Source organism: Paroedura picta, chromosome 1 (assembly GCF_049243985.1).
Source record: "Paroedura picta isolate Pp20150507F chromosome 1, Ppicta_v3.0, whole genome shotgun sequence".
NCBI lineage: Eukaryota > Metazoa > Chordata > Lepidosauria > Squamata > Gekkonidae > Paroedura > Paroedura picta.
In genome coordinates, this window is record NC_135369.1 from 138,563,820 (window position 1) to 138,582,670 (window position 18,851).

General features: G+C 42.6%; 1 long non-coding RNA gene across 1 annotated transcript; it reads left to right on the forward strand.

Moving 5' to 3' along the window:
* Window positions 1–637: 637 nt before the first annotated feature.
* Window positions 638–15,149, forward strand: LOC143843903 (uncharacterized). The gene is made up of 3 exons (XR_013233749.1): window positions 638–777; window positions 7,066–7,221; window positions 15,053–15,149. It is a non-coding gene; the product is annotated as an uncharacterized LOC143843903 (long non-coding RNA).
* Window positions 15,150–18,851: the final 3,702 nt, after the last annotated feature.

Here is an 18,851-nt window from a genome sequence, read left to right on the forward strand (position 1 = left end):
ATACAAAGGTGTTACTTTACATAAGAGCATAAGAGCCCAGCAAGACCAGACTAGCTATCCATATAACCCAGCTTCCTGTTTTACACACCAACAAATCAATTGCCCTGATCCTGCGTTGAGCAGTGAGCAGGGGGTTGGACTTGTATTGCCCTTTCCAACTTTATGATTCTATGATCAACAAACAGGGCATAGAAACCAAACCCTGCTTCCTGATATATCCACCTAACATTGGGATTCAGAGATTCAGAGGTTGACTGCCTTTGAATGTGGCTAGTAACTATTCATGGACCTATCTATGAATCTGTCTAATCACCCCTTTAAAACCATTTTTGTTACATCTGCTGGCACTGAATTCCACAATTTCATTAGTAACAGAAGAAAGCAAAGCTCCGCTGTGTAGGGTAGGGTTGCCAGCCTCCAGGTGGAGCCTGGAGTTCTCCCACAAGTCCCACTGATCCCCAGATGACAGAGCTCAGTTTCCCTGAAGAAAATTATGCCTTTGGAAGGTAGAATCTTTGGCATCATGTCCCAACTGAGCTCCCTCTGCTCTTTAGACCCTGCTCTCCCTGGGTGCCACGCTCAAATCTCCAGGAATTTCTCAACCTGGAATTGGCAGCTCTCGTTTACGATGCCATTGTAATACTGTAATACTTCAGGCCTGGCCGTACTGTCAGCTGGAGGCTTGTCACATTCCCAAGGACAGTTAACTGCATTTTCAGCTTGAATGTTGTGGCATAAGGACTGTAAATCCCACGGCTACTTCAGCATCCAGCCAAGGTAATATTTGTTGCTGCATAAAGCCTGAGGGAGACGGTGTGTTAGCTTTCTCCAGTGACAGTTATAGACGTTTTCCATATTATGGCTTGCATTTCATATGTAAAGGTTCATACTCTGCTAATGTTTAGAGAATGTGTGGAAAGTGACCTTGGTTTCAGCAGCAGGAGTTTGAGATTCCAGACGAAGGACTGACTTCCCCCCACAGGAATGGGTGAATAATTTCCATTTGTGGAGCGGAAAGACTTTTCAGGGTGAATCTTCCCTGCCTCCTCCAGGAAACCAAACTGCAAAGCCCTGTGTAAATCAGACAGTTGGCAGAGATTGTGCTGAGGGGTAAATTAGCATACCTGATAGTGAGGGGGGTGAGGCAGGCTATGAAACCATGCTTTGTCCTGCTAAATTTAGAAATCAAAAATAACTTCTTTGTATCAGTTTTCAGATGGCTTCCTGATGTCTGAAACACGCTCCATATAATTACATTCAGATTGTTTTTTTAAAAATTTAGATTGGGCCCTCAAGTCAAGAGATCTGTCATATCCCACGTTTCTACATAATTCAGGAATGTAGTATATGACAATTCCTGACCCTCTTGAGTGATATTTTAGCATATTAAGCCACACTTCTGTATTTTTGCTCATAGCCAAGTAATGTAAAAGAGTTTTTAAAAAATGGAACGAGAAGCCAGCAGTGATATAATATTGTCACATCAGACTAAATGTGGAAAAGAGCTTTCTAGCACAAAAGACCTCGGATGTCGTATTAGGCACATGTACTTGTACAGCCCACCATAATTTAAGATTACAGCTTTTATACGGTTGAAGGAAGGGCTGTTATTATAGCACGTGGAAACCCTATTTTGAGACCCTTGCATTATTTTGTCAACACCAGCAACTACCAGGATTCCAGTGACTCACAAACAGAGTTCACGGGACCCACAAAGGAGCACCAGTCTGCTTTTGGTGAATCATTTCTCTAGTTCCTGTACTTTATGAAAGAGTAAAAATGTTATATATTCCACTTTGTAGTGTGATCATATAGTACCATTACTGCTTGCTAGCAAAAGTTACCAGCTTGGAGATGCAGAGCAGATGGGGGATGTATAATTACCAAATGAACCAAATCTTGGTATTGTAGCTAACATCTAGACACATTGGGTTGACTCCTACCATTTTGTTCTGTTCACCATCCACGTGTTTCCCCAGTCAAGACATTTTCATTGTACAAGTATCTCTAGTGTCACTGGAAAGGACCAGGCCCTAAGCCTGAAAATGTTATGGTGCCCTCATATGTAATTCAAACTAAAAACAATATTAACCCATCTATTTTTATTTTTCAAAATGTACATGCATGATGAAGTTAAGATTCTTTCAAGATTTTCTGACTGCAAAATTCTGGATAATTTCATCAGAGTTGACTCAATGAAGCTAGGGTTGCCAGTTCTGGGCTAGGAACTACCTGGAGATTTTGGGGGCGGAGCCAGGAGTGGGTAGGATTTGGGGTGGGAAAGGACCTCAGTGGAAGATAATGCTATGGAGTCCACCTCCCAAAGCAGTCATTTTCTCAACTGATCTCTTTAGCATGTCCACTTCCATACTCAGCAAGGAACATTAGTCCCAACACATTGCTGTCTTGAACTTTTTAAACAATCTTTTCAGCTGAAAAAACAGGGTTCTGCAGAGCAGTTATTAATTGTCAGTGTTAGAAAAATACATTGTGTGATCACCACACATGGAAATATAAATTTTATTCCATCTTTCACTATTGTGTCATGAAGATCAATGTCACTGAATTTCATATTTCCTCTTTCATTAAACTTTGTGCACATATAACAGTGCAGCTAATGTAGCTCTCCACAGAGATTCATGCTCAAGTCAACATAGTGTTAATCAAATAGCATTTGGAACCTGGTAAATATTGTTCATCAGGTAAGTTCATCACGTTTTGAAAAAAAACCTCTACTTGCTCCTTCTTTGTACATTTCCCCTCTCCTCTTCATGACCATTTATGCACTGGGCCATGTGGGTGCAGGAAAAGGTGGGGCAACCTGCCATGACTAAAACTCCAGCCTGCAGCCCAGCATAAAACCTCCAGTGCGTAAACGGTCCATATGATCTTCAAGTGTATCATTTATAGCATTGATAAGTAGAAAAGCAAAATTTGCATCTACAATTCAGTATTGTTTTCTGATTTGTTTGTGGAGCTGGGCATCTTTGCAGTTAGACAATGTATCTTAAAACTGTTCTTCAAATGTAAGTAGTCTGCTACTGATTGACAGAGAACTGCACGTTTTAAAATTCAGTTCTTTTTCTTGAAGAGCATGGTAAAATTTCATTCCACAAGGTTGGCATGAATAGAAACGCTAGTTCTTGTTTCTTGTTTGCAATGTTTTCTGTCTCTTGTATAGTTTCTCCCCTTTGTGATTGGGCTGCAACTAACTTACTAATGTAACTTACTAATGCATGTACAATCTTTGAGTAGGACTCCAGAATTGTACTTGGCAGGCAGGAGGTCAGTTTAGCGGAATAAAGACGCAACACGTTCTCGTTTGGCTTAAACTTTGGCCACAGCTTTATTAACAAGACATGCCTCCCTAAAAGGAGGGTTGGTGCAGCCTGGACAATGAGCCAACCTAAGCAGCCAGCCGGCTGCCACCCAAGAGCCAATTTAAAGGAGTCCATCATTAATCCCCGCTGGGATACGGATCTCCTTATGTGGATCAGCTAATATGGGAAGCGACCCAGATGGGGGAGCCAAAGGGCGCAAACCTCTTTGGCATCCCCCTAAGCCGCCTGGTCAATGATGAGCCGTTTTGGCCTACCCCGCTGGGCAAGCCTGCTCGAAACGACCACCCTTTTAGAGAGGTGCTTTCCGGTGCTGAATTACCCAGTAGACAAATCAAGCATGTGGTTAAAGCATCAGCAAAGCTGGGGCACCCCCTCCTAATTATTTATGATCCATCTTCCAGTGGGTAAAACAACTTCCAAGGCAAAAGGAATCTTCCAAAAGTATCGAATCTCCTTCTGAACAAGAATTTGTCGCAAAAAGTGAAACTACGCTCTTTTATGAAGAGCTTCCACTGGTTAATCTTGGAATATCCTAACTTCCTGCCCAGAAATATTCAAAGGGACGGAATGACTCTTCTTCGATACAGAAGCTCTCACCAGTTTGCACGGATTTAAATCTGGTGCAAAACACATGAGTTCTCAGGTTAATTTTGAAATTTACACTCACTCCAATGACATGATCCTGATCTAACAGTGCAGTCTTAAGTAGAATTATACTCTTCTAAGTCCATCAACCTCACTGGACTTAGAAGAGTGAAACTTTACTTCGGATGGGTTTGTTGGTCTTAAAGGTGCTACTGGACTCTGATTTTGTTGTGTTACTTCAGACCAACACTGCTACCCATTTGAATCCATCCTTTAGGATTGCACTGTATATCTTATACATGTCATTAGCTTTGCACAAAATCATGTCTCCTGCAACCACACCTAGTCTGGCCATAAAATTCTCAGAATACCAGAAGGCATCTGAAAAAGAGATATAGGATTTATAGACAAATGGATCACAAGGCTTCCTTATTTTTGAAGCCTTATGCTTTTGGAAAGATATATGGATATGCTTTTCCAGACTATACTTTACTAAACTGAAAATTGCAACTATTTCACAGAGCAAGTAGTGGCTCAGTTTTGTATTTGTATACCGTGTTCATGAAATTTCCTTGAAATAAATTTAATTGTGAATCACTCTGTAATTAGAGTGTACATAATGTCATCAGAGAAGAGCCTCCCGACGTTTTTTGAAACAGAGCAACAGAACTAAGATATTGTTGCAATGGCCAGAATTCTCAGAAGACTTTACTCTGGCACTACAGAGAGGGATATATACTATACAGGCCAGTTTTGTTGTGATATGAAAGAAGGGAAAATGTTCACCTGGATATTTAACCTTTGCTATATAATGAAGAAAAAGCTATGCTACTACTATATATATTTCAAAAAGTAGTTTGAACGTTATTACTATTGTACAGACTGTTTCTTTTAAGTTGTCAGCTTCTTGTTCTCTCTAAGAGGATACAAAAACACAGGGATAATTTCTCCAAAGTAGAAGCTGCATGTGAAACAAAAGGAAGAAAAGGGCTTTACGGACAGGGGAGGAAAGGATCGTTTTTAGCTATGGAAACAGAGGTTCCATTTTTAAGCTGTAATCACATAGCAAATTGGAAGACATCTTTGACTTTCAAAGAGACTATTTGGAAACATCTAGCAAGAGGAATAGTTTTGTCATGATCTTCTGGTCCCTATTAATGTCCCTCCAACCCACCCCAGTTTCTTAAAGGAGACAGTCAACAAGTTATATTGTGGTATAAGATGCTCTTCCTAATATATTGGTGGTGTCTCTTGAAATGGCTCATAATCCTGAACTGGAAGACCAGCAGTGACATAAGAATCAAAACAAGAACTGTACACTCCTCATTTGCTGGAGTATATTAGGCTAATACATTTTGAACCAAGAACACAGAGAATATTGGGGGGGGGGGTATGTATCTTGGACTGGAACTCATTTTACCTTTTCCCATTGACTATACTCACAAGTTACAGTGGATACATGTACATTTTGCATGTACATACATGCCTCTGTTTGTAGGAAAAAGTCAATGTGTGTTCATTTTACAAATGAAACCAGGGCTTAGTGCTTGGACAAATGTGGCGCTCCAATCTCATTTTCATTCACTGAATATAACATGAGACTTAGGCAACATACATAAAGAAAACTGTACAAATGGTGTGTAACTTGTAAACAGGGCTTCAGCTTCTTCTCCCATTCAGCACTATGTCAAACCTGCTGCCCCTTCCCTGCTGCCCCTTCCCAACCGACTCAGTCTGCTCCATGAGTAACGCCTAGGCAAAAGGAAGAGGACAGGTTGAAGATGAGGGTGTGGGTACAGCAACATCATCTGTGCCACTACCTCCCTTCAAACAAACTCCTGGAAGTAATGTAGGATAACTCTAGGAACCACTGGAAACTTTTTCTTAGAGTGACCCTAAATCATTGTTGGGAATATGGGAAGCCAACACTGGGCTATTATGCATGTAAAGGTTTTCACCAAAGCCAGCACACTGACCCTTTTAAATAATATTTTAAAAAATGGTTGTGTTTTTCTTCAAGGATTACGCATTTGAAAGATGGACTTATGATGGAAAATAGTAGGGGGCAATTCCTCTGTTGTGCTAGACACTCAATGGCAGGCCATGATCAACTGCAATATCACATGACTGCCACTCTGGCACATGCTACTGGCAGGGCCTTATGGGATTTGTAGATCTTGGACACAGTGACCTCCACAAGAAATTTCTGTGGGGGCACGCAGCCTATGAAAACACTACCTTTTCCCCTCAGAGGTATGCAGTTCCTCATAGAGAGTGGATTGAAATGCTTGCAAATGCATCTGAGGGAATGAATAAATTATTTTCTGCTGTTGCATTCATAATATGCAGCATTCATAATATGCAACAGTTGCATTCATAATATGCAACTGTTTTTAAATAAATGTTTTCTCCCCACCTTTTAAAGCAGCGTTGGGCAGCCAGGTCTGCTGGCAGGAGGCATGTCAGTCATCCATACCCCTAGACCAGGAGTGAATAAATATTGCAATCACACTGCATGCAAAGATGTGGCAGAATTATGCCTTATGTAACTGAAAGAAGGATGTGAGGTTAGCATTTATAAGCATGGTGTCCTTTGTCACTGGGTCACCCAGGCTCACAGGAACCACTGATATTTCTTCACAGTATTTTAACCTGGCAGTTCTGGGCAATTAAAAAGTCACTAAAATTTTCTCCCTGCTGTTACTAAGCAGTCCTAGTGGTTTGGCCAGACTTCCCTGGCCAAGCCTGAGGTTTAGCATGACATCTTGGGCAAAGGATTGACTAGATATTATATTTATCCTGCAGGCTGGCAAAACAGGATCCAAAGGTGTTTGCAATTTTGGAAAGAGTTTTGGCCTTCAGCCATCTTGCTTTCATTCAAAATTGGAGTGCAGTATATTATTAGCATCTTTAGGGAGATAAAGTATGTAATATCTAATGCGCATACTCTCATCTGCTCACCAGTCTGCCGCTTCTTTATGAATTAGGCATAAAAAGCAATCCTGCAACATAAGGCAAGTCTTGCACATTTTAATACCATCTGTCGAACACATGTTTTGCAAAGCAGGAGTTTGTTTTTTAAATTCCCAGGCTAGCTGGGCATATTTTCATCTCTCAAATAATTTACATTTCAAAATAGAAAGAAGAAGATCCATCACTGACACATCCAGTTACATTAAAAGGAACTGTGGAAGGAAGACGGGTAATAGATTTTCAGTAAAACTGCAAGAAGCAAATAAACAGAAAAAAAGAGAGGAACAAAATCATTCCAAAGGAAATCTACTTAAAACAAATGGTAAGCATAGCTAGAATCACAAGCAGGTCACATCCGGCAGTTGCCGTTTCAGTTTGTTGAATTTCTTCAGCTATATCATTTTTCATTTTAAAAAATCTTACAGATGCCTTCCATAAGCACAAGGGAAATATCCTTTAAAGACTAGCCAACAAGGTATCTTCAGGATCATACTGATCTCTCATGCTTCTAACTATCAACGCTCAATGAATTTGGCTCTGGATTTTTTCAGTGTTGCATAAAAAAGAATTTTACAGCAAAACCAATATTTAGTATTATGAGTGCAGTCAAAACCCACCCCCATCCTTCCAAATTCCTAACCCAATGATGATGGTGTTATTTTTCCAACATTATTTCTTTTTGTTATGCACCCTTGGCCTGCAAAACAAATAACCTAACTGTATGCACTGTAGTTGCAATGAAACAATTCACTGACAGCAACCTAACTTACTTTCAGCTCCAATTTTTAAGGTTCATTCATATATGCAAAACCTTGCTTATTTCTCTATGTATAGACATGAAGATACATCTGGAAGTAAAAACATTTGTTATATACTATGTGCCAAACTAGACATGCTGACATCCTTGTCACTGCCATGGGACGCCTCCATTTAAAAGGAATTTGAAAGCAGTAGGAGGGCCTGATCCTGACTGGGCCTGCCGCATGGTGGACTGAGGAACTCTGGTTTCTCCCCGGGTGACTTTTCAAGTGCTGCAACGGCCACCTCCTTCTGCCTTTTTTGGCACCTGAAAAGATGCCGGTGGAAACAAGAGCTCCTCAGCCCACCATGCTGCAGGCCCAGTCGGGATTAAGCCCTTGCAGTCTTTTAAAATCACTTTTAAATGGTGGTGGTATCCCCATATTGGACATGAGGAACACGTCACTTGTATTTTGGCTTTGTTTGACTGCGGCCAGGGGCACGGTTTAGAGAAAAAGAGCAGAGCCATTATATCTTCTGGGTTTGGTTACATTTAACAAAATATTAGTAAGGAATCTGCCCACCTGAACATCGGCTTATATGTGAGTATATATGGCAGTTTTAGCCATGGAGACCAGCACTGGTTTATCTACGTAGCACCTGTAGCATGTGCTATGGACCCCATGGTTCAAGGGGCTCTGCCCCTGCCTTGCTGGCAAAGCCCTTGAATTGGGTAACAGAAAGCTTGCTGGAGAGCATATGTGCAGAGAGCTTATGTGTGTACTTTTGGCACTCTTCTGCCCCACTGGCTTTGACTGTGGGAAAGAACCTCATTGCCTGAATTGTCAAGCTGCAGAGGAGTTGTGGAGTGATCGTGCTGGAGAGGAGGCAGGGCAGTGGCGGGGAGGGAGGGGGGTTAGTCCGCTGGCCGGATCTGGGGCAGTTTTTGGATTCCAACCCATTAAACACTTTGAAGGGATTGGGTTATTGCAATGTTGCAGAAGATGGGCTTTGCAACCTTCCTTTTGCAAGAGCCACCCCCCACCCCCAATCTTTAGGTGCTCCCCTTTCGCCTCAGCCTTGCAGGAGAGCCTGCTTTCAGCTAATATCCCAGAAGAATCCCAGAGGTTCACTTTTGTAATGGGGGGAAATACATTTATGCACTCACGGGAGCTGCAGAACACAACATTTTACTGCAATCCAAATCCAACTAACACAGGGACTGAAAGCTTAAAGAAAAAGAACAAATTCAGGGGGTGGAGTTTCCCTGGACTAGCAATCAAGTTTCAGTTAACTCTTTGCTATCCATTTTACTGCATTCACACACCCAGGCACAAATCACAACAGGAGAAAAGGGGAAAGGATACTCTGGTGTTGTGTTTAGCTTGGAGCTGCTGGTGTCAGCTGAGGCAGGGGGGCTTCCTCTGAGCTGCAGTGAGTAGCTGGCACATTTAAAAGGATACCTGGGAGAGACATTAAGGCTCTGGAACTGGAATTATGGCGCTCAAAGAGGATGACAGTCCCTGAGTGTACTCAAATGTTTTAAAATTAGGTTGTTTTCTTTTTTTTATGCTAAGGAAGTTTAGAGTTCAGGCTAATGCTAGTAAATGTTTTCAGGAAAGGGAAGGTATCAGTTGCTTTCAAATTTCCAAACTATCCTTGGGAAGAGTGCCCCACTGTTACTTGTGCAGGGCCCTGCTAGCTCTGGTGCAATGGGCCCTGTAAACCCTTACACTGGGCCTGATGGAGATCCCGATTTCAGATCAGGGGTGCTTCATAGAAAGTAGGGGTTTAACTCTCCTTCTTGTAGAAGAAGAGTTGGTTTTTATACCCCGCTTTTCATTACCCGGAGTCTCGAAGTGGCTTATAATCACCTCCTTTTCCTCTCCCCACACCAGACGCCCTGTGAAGCAGGTGAGGCTGAGAGAGTTCTGAGAGAGACTGCTCTGTGAGAACAGCCCTAACAGTACTGTGACTACTAACCCAAGGTCATCATGCTGGCAGTATGTGGAGTGGCGAGGAATAAAACCAGGCTCTCCAGATTAGAAGTTGCCACTTTTAATCAGCACATCAAATCTTACTCATGTCTACTCTTGACCTGTTAACTTTGGAAAAGAAAAGAAAAAGAAAAGAGGCAAACTGCAGTATCACTTTGCCTGTTTCCTCTCCTACCAAAGCATAACAGTCCCAGGAGGTGGTTTCAGCTGACAAAACTGCTCAGCAGGAAAACCTGAAACTCAGATTCAAATCAAGTTCTTCCATGGCTGCAATTATAAAAATGCCAGCCAGCTCCATTTATAAATCCCCACAGCATCATGTTTGCTTTGGTACTCAGTATTCAGCTAATACTCAGTAAGAAACAATAAAAACTTAATGGGCTTGTGTACTGCATAAGTATGCATGCTGAAGGCATAAAGCTCTTTTGATTGAAGAGAAAGTAGCTTTTTGACGTTGGTGTAGTGGCGGGCTCTAATCTGGAGAACTGGATTTGATTCCCACTCCTCCACATTCAGCCAGCTGGGTGACCTTGGGCTAGACAGAGTTCTCTCAGGGTTCTCTCAACCTCATACAGGGTGTTTGCTGTGGGGAGAGGGTAGTAAAAAGTGGAGTACAAAAACCCAGCTCTTCTTCTAATCATGAAACATACAAAAATAGAGATTACAACAAACGTTCTTAAAATATTGTCTTTTTAAAAAGTTAATATTAAATATATTGCAATGCGAATCTTGCCTCTTTCCAATGACATTTTTTGTCCTTCCTGAAATATGGGATGGTGCTCTTGTAACTGCATCCGTCTTTGTGAACACTAGCATTTCTATGGCTGCTTTTGTGTTTCATATACATGTTTCTCAGCATAGTTGCGTAACCAGGGTTGCAGACTTCCTGGAGGTGATACCAGCAGGCTGGTGGGGGTAGGTTCGCCAGCTCAGGGTTGATAAATACCTGGAGACTTTGGAGGTGCAGGCAGGAGTGGGCAGGATTTGGAGCAGGGAAGAACCTGCATAATGCTATGGAGTCCACTCTCCTATTAATCTAAGCTGTACTTTTTTAAAACTTGCGAGCCACTGCGAGCTGGCCAGGCCAGGATCAGTGGCATATAAATGCTATGAATGAATGAATGAATGAATGAATGAATGAATGAATGAATGAATGAATGAATGAGCAAGCAACCATTTTCTCTCAGACTAACTGATCTCTTTAGTCTGGTGATTAGCCATGATTCCAGGGGATGCCCATGTCCCACCTGGGGACTGGCATCCCTAGTGGGGGGACTTACCAGGAGAAAGAGGAAAGCTCAGGTCACATAGCTGGCAACTCACAGGAAGTGACATTATCATGCCAGCGAAATGCAGGTGATGCCCTGGTATTTGGGCAAAAACTCTGTGATAGAAGCTGTTTTCACTGTAGAGTTTTTGCCTATATACCATAGTGCTGCAGCATGATAGTGTCACAGCCAGTGCAACACTGACAATGCGGCTTTTTTCCTAGTAAGTCCCCCCATTCCCGAGCCAGTTGCCTTGAGAAACCTATGTGCAAGTGATCATGCAGTGCAGTGAAAATAAGCATAATTTGCATGAGAACTGGTTTCTTACAATACTCTCATGCTTTAATTTTAGATTTTTATTCCTCCCTTTCTCCAAGGAGCTCAGGGAGCATGGTCCCCTACCCCCTGTATTATCACAACAATTCCATAGATTAAGCTGAACTAGAGCAATTGGCCTAATGTCACCCAGTGGGCTCCGTGGCTGAACAGGAATCTCCTCAGCCACACTACAGCACTCCATTCCCTATACCATGTTGAACTCTGTGTCTGTATTTCTCTCCAGTATACAGTAGTGGCACAGATGAAGCCAGCCACAATGACCTAAAGTTCTCCAACATGAAATGTGCTGGCAGGGATCTGAAATGCTGAGCCTCGTGGAATATATCAGTGCTGCCCAAGCTACAAAATTGGAAGAGGTCTTCAAGGGATTTGTTTTCTTTTTAGGCAAATTATTAATGATGATGATGATGATGTTGAGAGAAAAGTGATTTGATAACAAAAAGTTGCTGTGTGCTAGCTGTTGTTGGGCAATGGGCTAAATTCTCCACAACAGCCATAGAGAGGTACAATTCCTTGATCTGTTAGCCAAATAGGCTTCTTGCCTGGTGTGCCAATGGCCAATAATGAGCACAGCCAGTAAAATTCCAGAAGTAGAAGAAACTTTACTGCAACAAAGAGGTCCCTGGAAGCAAAACCAAAGAATCTACTCAAACAAGATCAGCACCAGCATTTTATATTATGAAGTAAACAACTTTTAGACATGCACAGATATCTGTTATGCTATAGAACTTTGCCTTCCTTTATGCAAGTACTAGGGGCAAAGCCCGTTGTCTCCAAGAATACAACGGGCGCTAGAGCTTGGCAGTGGGAAGAGGAAGGGGAGGAGTTGTCCAGTCCGTAAGGGCATGGGGTTGAATGTTGAGGCCTACTGCACAGGGTTGTTGTGCAGATGAAACAGGAGGAAAAAAACCCAGTTTCCTCTGCAGAATAACGCTGTGCAGTGGCCTCAGACCTGCAGAGAGTTGCAAAGAAGAAAGACACATGGCTTGGCTGTGTCTAACCCCTGGCCAGAGCAGTATTTTAAGTGAGAAGGGGCTTTTCTGTGGCCTCCCTGTCAGCCAACTGTTTGGCAGAAGGGGAAATTCCCCCCTTTACAGCTGGATTTTTAGAGCAAAACAGGAAAATCTGCTTGTTAAAGTACATTAAATGTGGACTATAAATATAATGTAAATAAATAAGTTAATCTTGATTAGTAAACTTCTGTATGCACATCCTTAGCTATGTTTTAAAATGTGGCCCACAAGCTTATGAATTTTCGGCGTAATTATGGTTGTTTGAAGGGCGTATGTTTGTTACTCATGCTTCATGTTTATTGTAGGAAACCATACTGTTTCTATGGCAAATTGCCGGGTGAAATGAGAATTCATCCAGAAAGAATGGGGTAGCGATAACTGATGGTGTAGACAAGGGATATGGGGAGAGTTGAATTCTGGATATTGGTTAAAAATAAGCATCCATTGTTTGGTTCCTAGTTTATACATGTTTAGGAATATGATTGGAGAGTACTTTTAAAAGAAATGTAACATTCTTGACAAAAAGAAGGAAGTGGGGATTAGCTCTGTTATATATTATCAGTGTCTGACTTTCAAATTATATGACCGACTACAGTGACATTAAACTACATTTGGAAAAAGAAAAACAGAGCAGGAGATGGCCTTTAATACTTCCAGTGATATAAATAATACAAATGATCCTGCTGAAAAGTTTAATAGGCTATTTCCTTACAAGCCACAGGAAATATAAGCATAGACACTTCTACTGGAGAGAGTACTTAGCCTAACACTGGATGTTTTTCTTGTCCACATACCAACAATAACAACAGCAACAAAGAATGCAAAATAAAGAAATAATGAAAAAGTAAGGTAATGGAAAAAAGCAAAGAAGAAGAAGAAGAAGAAGAAGAAGAAGAAGAAGAAGAAGAAGAAGAAGAAGAAGAAGAAGAAGAAGAAGAAGAAGAAGAAGAGCTGGCTGTAATATCCTACTTTTCACTACCTGAGGGAGTCCCAAAGTGGCTTACCTTTCCCCTTCTCTGTCTCGAAAACAGCCACCCTAATAGTACTTCTCTGCAAGAACAGCCCTAAGAGAATTGAGACTAGCTTATGGTCACCTAGCTGGCTGCATGTGGAGGAGTGGGTAATCAAACCCAGTTCTCCATATTAGAGGCTGATGCTCTTAACCACTGCACCATGCTGGCAAAGTGAAATAGGACTTACATCACATCACCCAGTGGAACGTGCAATACACCATGTGTGTAGCTGTCAGAAAAAGGAAAGGGATGTTCCCAAATAACTCAAAATGGTGGTTGCATGGAAAAACCCAATTGGCCAATTGCAAGTATTTCTGTATTGGGCAGTCTCAAGTTAGATCCCATTTAGACCCCATTTGAAAATATGAAATCCGTTTTTCTGATGATTCCTTTGTTGCAGGGCAAGTAAGGGGGCAATTCAGGACTGTGCCTAAAGAAGCAAATTTTAGTGTGGAAATGGACATAATGTTGACCCTTTAAAGCTGCAAATCCGAATGATATTTCTACTGTGGAAATAGTCTGAGAGCAGACGTTTCAGTATTATAGAAAGACTAGAAGTAAAGCCCATTTATTAAAATGGGCAGAGCAGGGCCGGCGACCCAGCCCGTGTCTGCTGGGGCCCGCACAGCCTTCTCCCTACTCGTACTCACCGCGGGCCGCTTCATGCGGCTTACCGGTTGTTCGGTCCACTCACGGCAAGCGCCGCAGCCAGGTGACTTCGGTGGCCGCGCAGGCGGCGGGACGATGATGAGCACAACCACGCATGCATGGAACTCCGCGCATGCGTGGATTAGTCCTGCATCGTGGTGCCAGTGAGAACGGTAAGTAGGGCGGGGAGAAGAGTGCACGGGCCCCCAAAGGGCAGGGTCGGGGTGGGAGGTGTGCAGGCAGCAGCGGGCGGAGAGGTGGGCTGTGGCCGTGGGTGCGACATGGCGAGATGGGCAGCCACGAAAGAGGTAAGGAGGTACAGCGGGGGTAGCAGGCAGTTCACTCCCTGGCCAAGGTCTGTTGGTGGGCGGAGGGAAAGCAGCAGGGGCATAGCGTCTTTGACACGGCGGCCCTGCTGCTTTCCCTGGGCGCAGTGGCGTGGGCCGACCCTACTCCCTGGTGGCCATCCCCGTCCCTGGCTGAAGTCCATTGGTGGGTGGCGGGAAAAGAGCAGGGCCGCCGGTCCCTGCTCTTTTCCCCCCGAAGAAGACTCACCATCTGGAGGGCACAGCAGCCTGGGAGGACTGGTGAGTCGGCGGCGCTCTGTCCCTAGGACGGGCCAAGTAGCCAATGGGGAGCCGCGCTCCTGATTCGCTCCTCCGAGTTTTTATCACGGACAGTGCCTGCCCCCTCTCCTCCCACTTGGCCCTTAGCCTTTTATTTATACCACTCTGCTGGAGCGGTGTAAAGATTACAACCTTTTGGGGTGACATGAGATGGCTTCTAAACTGACTGAATTGTTGTCAGGAATGACATGCATTCATTTGATATACCAGAGCCCTGTGTGGATATGCCCTTACATGCATTTAACAACGATCTATGTTAGTCTTGATTGAAATACGATGCTTTCTTCACTTTGACTTATCTGTTTAGCTCACAAACTTGTTTGATTTCTTAAAATGAAAGCTAGAGAAGCAAAATGTTTCTTTTGTGATCCTGCTGCTGCCTTTGGACATACCTGGTTTTGCCCCTTTTTAGGCTGAGAGGCTAATTACTTTGGCAGAGTTTCTGGTTCTCCACTAACTTCCTCACTTGTTCCTTGGGTTCTTCATTGATGTCATTATGTATCTCTTACAGGCAGACATTTCCAAAGGGATGATTATAGGCAGAAAGGACAGAGCATAAATCTAGACAAAGCAAAAAAAGTGTTGATCTTCAAAAATAACTAAGACATAGGTGAGTAGTTACTCTTCTTATAGGAAGACGTAGTGTTATTTCAGCAGTATTTCAGAGTTGTCTAAAGATGCCTCCTAGTAATAAATATCCATGGTAACACACCCAAGTTGACAATGAGAGATCAATGACACTATTATGGTAAGAAGTGATCTCTTAGACTACAGTGAGATGCATATAGATTAGGTATCAGGAAGGTGTTCCTAACTGCCATGTCAATCTTGCCCTCAGGAGTGTGTCTATTAATTCTGTTGTTGTCACGGATAGTTGTGCATGAGTAAATTGTGGTGAAAATAAGTTGTTACTTATTTCCTGAAAGATGGCTGATCGGCTTCCTCCAAACATGAACTCATACACCCCTGTAATTTATGGGCAGTTTGACATACAACTCTCTGGGGCAAAATATAGTTCCCTTTTTGATCCTGAACTGAAATTCAAGCCCTAGGGTGTGGAGTGCAGAGCTGTGAGGCATATTTCCCTTGGTGTCACTGGCCAGGTTGTTTGTCAGCCAGGCAAGCAAGGAAAGGGGATTTATTATTTATTTATTTATTGAATTTTTTGCTGCTGCTCTCCAGCACCGGGTTACAAATAAAAAGTAAAAACCCCAGTACAACATTAAAACCATTAAAATAATTAACTACATACTCTGGTGACAAGAGGTATAAACCCTTCCCCAATCTTCCCGTATCTAACCCCCCCTTCCAGTCCAGCACCTCAGGGTTTCAATTCCTAGGGGTGCAGATTGATCATAACATTCTCTATAATTCTTGATTATTAGCTATAACACTGTTTCATTGTGGCATTATAGGAGGGCCTTCGATCTTCTGCGTCCTGGTCTCAACCAAAGATCTGGTGGAAGAGCTTCATTTTGCAGGCCCCGCGGAACTGAGAAATGATCATAGTTGGAACTGTGCTGAGGAACGGAACCTGTGACAACTCCTGTAATTGTTAGGTGGCTAGGAAAAAACAGACTTTTTGTCACTTATTTTTTTGGGCGCAATCTGCGTAAAGGCCAGATTGATGTGTTGGAATCCAGCAAACTATATATTAAAAGGATTATGCTTCAGAGGCTTGCTTGATAAGACAGCCACATATGTCCATTGCTTGGTGGCAGCGGGGTTTGCCAGAAATAATTTGGATCCACTTTCTTTTTTCAGACCATCATTTTGATGAGGCTTAAACAAACCTACAAATACCGGACAGCGAGTGGGGAGGGGAGGGGAGATTTCTCTAGCTTGCTATCTGGAAAGGAGAAACTGACTAAATTAATCCCTTGGGGAAACTTCAAGAGCATGATGTTTTTAGCTGGCTCACGAGCATCCTTTCTGAGTGTCTTGTTCCTGAGATGGATGATGCAGCCAATCTGAATGGAAGGGCAGGACAAAACAAGCAAGCTTCTCTCTAAAGCATTTGGTGTGGTAAAAACTATTCCCTGAGAAAAAGTGGACTTTCATTTGATTCACCAATACTGAAATCTCAGTATGGGGCTGTATGTCTTATGCCTACTTTCAGAAAGGGAAATTGAAACATAGTGGTGATGATCCCGCTGATAACTGCAAATGTGGGTTCAAAACTGTGTTTTCAAACTCACCATTCACTTTTGTCTAGAATGGCTGCACTACTCAAAATGCTCCCAAAAGGAATAGCTTTAGTACAGGGGTGGGCAAACTGTGGCCCTCCAGATGTCCATGGACTACAATTCCCATGAGCCCCTGCCAATATTTGCTGGCAGGGGCTCATGAAAATTGTAGTCCATGGACATCTGGAGGGCCACAGTTTGCCCACCCCTGCCTTAGTATATCAGAAATCAACAGACCTCCTGTAGTGAAATAACAGCTTTATTTTTTTTCCTTCTGTTTATGGGTTCAGGCCTGCAAGTTTCAGAGAAGGCTGAAAAATACCTTTTTCGTTCTGCGCAAGTATTTGCTCCGCAATTAGGATGCCAACACGTGTGGCCTTGGAAGACTAGCTGAGAGCTCTAACAGAGATAAGGTAAGGAGCTGCAGTTGTGTCCAACTAACTGTTTTGAAAAGCAGGCCTCTTGCTAGAAGATGAACTCAGCATTCTAACTCCTGACTTGGGATCTTCCTGAGTCTTCTGCCCTGACATCAGAAATCATATTTTTAATTAATTAATTGGCAAATGAACATGATTGGCTTTTGTGTTGAGAATTGCTCATGGGATTAATCCATAAAGAAACTTAATTTGTTACGCCATTTTCTCATTCTTTTTCTGTACCTGCACCATGTATGTTGCAGGTGATTTGACCATTCTGAAACTTTGGACTCTGGACTTTGAAACTCTGCCATTCTTTGTCCTTAAGTGAATCTAATGTGTTAGATAGTAACACTTTACAATGCTCTTATTTCCAGCACCGGTAAGTATATCAATTTACCTATGTGCATCTTAATAAAGGCAAAATGATTGTTTAAACTTCTGTCTGTTTCTTGAAAAAAGCTAAGTGGTAACCTGTGCCTTTCTCCGTGTCACTCTTCTATTCTGTTTGTGTCCTCATAGCTCTAAATAGGGCTGATCCCTGATAGGCCTCTGGGTCTTGGGAGTCTAGGGAACCACTCAGAGGGGGTGGTAGACTATCGAGCAGGGAGTTTGAGGTGTTCAGATTCCTGGTTTTTGTAATAGTGTTTTGTTCTGCTCATGGATGCTCCCTCAGCTGGGGTCTGAGGACTTGGCCTTGACTGAATGGAGTGTGAGCACACCTCCACAAACGCTACTTTTGCAGCCTTCTTTAACTGCACAATTCAGAATTGCCCAATCATCCAAAACAAACACATCATCATCAAAAAATCAGACTTAGCCCCGGTTAGTATCCTTGTTGGTTCAACACCACCTCCTGGACATCAGTTCTTACCAGCTTCCTAATGACAGATGGGACATATATATCCAGCTTGTGATCCCAGCTGCTTCCTGCTCATAAAGAGGACTTTCCCAATTCCATCAGACACAGTATAAAAAGGAGATTTCTGACTAAAACAGTGCATTGTGTGTGTGTGTGTGTGTGTGTGTGTATGCAGTGGCAAGACTGACAGCCAAGCCAGCATTTGTTTCATTGATTTGCCATATTTATCACTTCAGCTGCATATGCTGAGCCTGTCCTGCCTTACTGTTTTTAAATTAAATAACAAAAGAGGGAACAAAGGAAGCCAAGCTGTACATACAAGCTAGGAACCTGAAAGTTTGAGCTGCAACAGAATATATATTAAATATTAATATGTAAATATTTATTTCAATATGTGCACATATAAAACTTTAAAGCATCAACATATATCATGCACCATTGCACAAATCCAAAACATTTTGACACACGGATAAATGACAAGAAATTAGAAAACCAAATGCGTTTCAACCCCTCCATATGAATGGAGAGGCTCCCACACTAATAAAATGTGTCAAACTACATCTCTTGGAGCCCCCCCCCCCAATTAGAATATTTATTCTTCAAAGCGCCACACTTATTGAAGCCCTCCCTCAGCACTACATTCTATGAGACATATGAGAATACACTCTGGCTACCTTTATTTGATATAGTCACGGAGTCTGATGTATTGTTCTTTGCTTATATTCCATACTAGGGGCAAAGCCCGTTGTATCCCAGAATACAATGGACAGAGCTTGGCAGTGGGAAGAGGAAGGAGAGGAAGTGTCCAGTCTGTAAGGGCATGGGGTTGAATGTGTGTGTTATGTA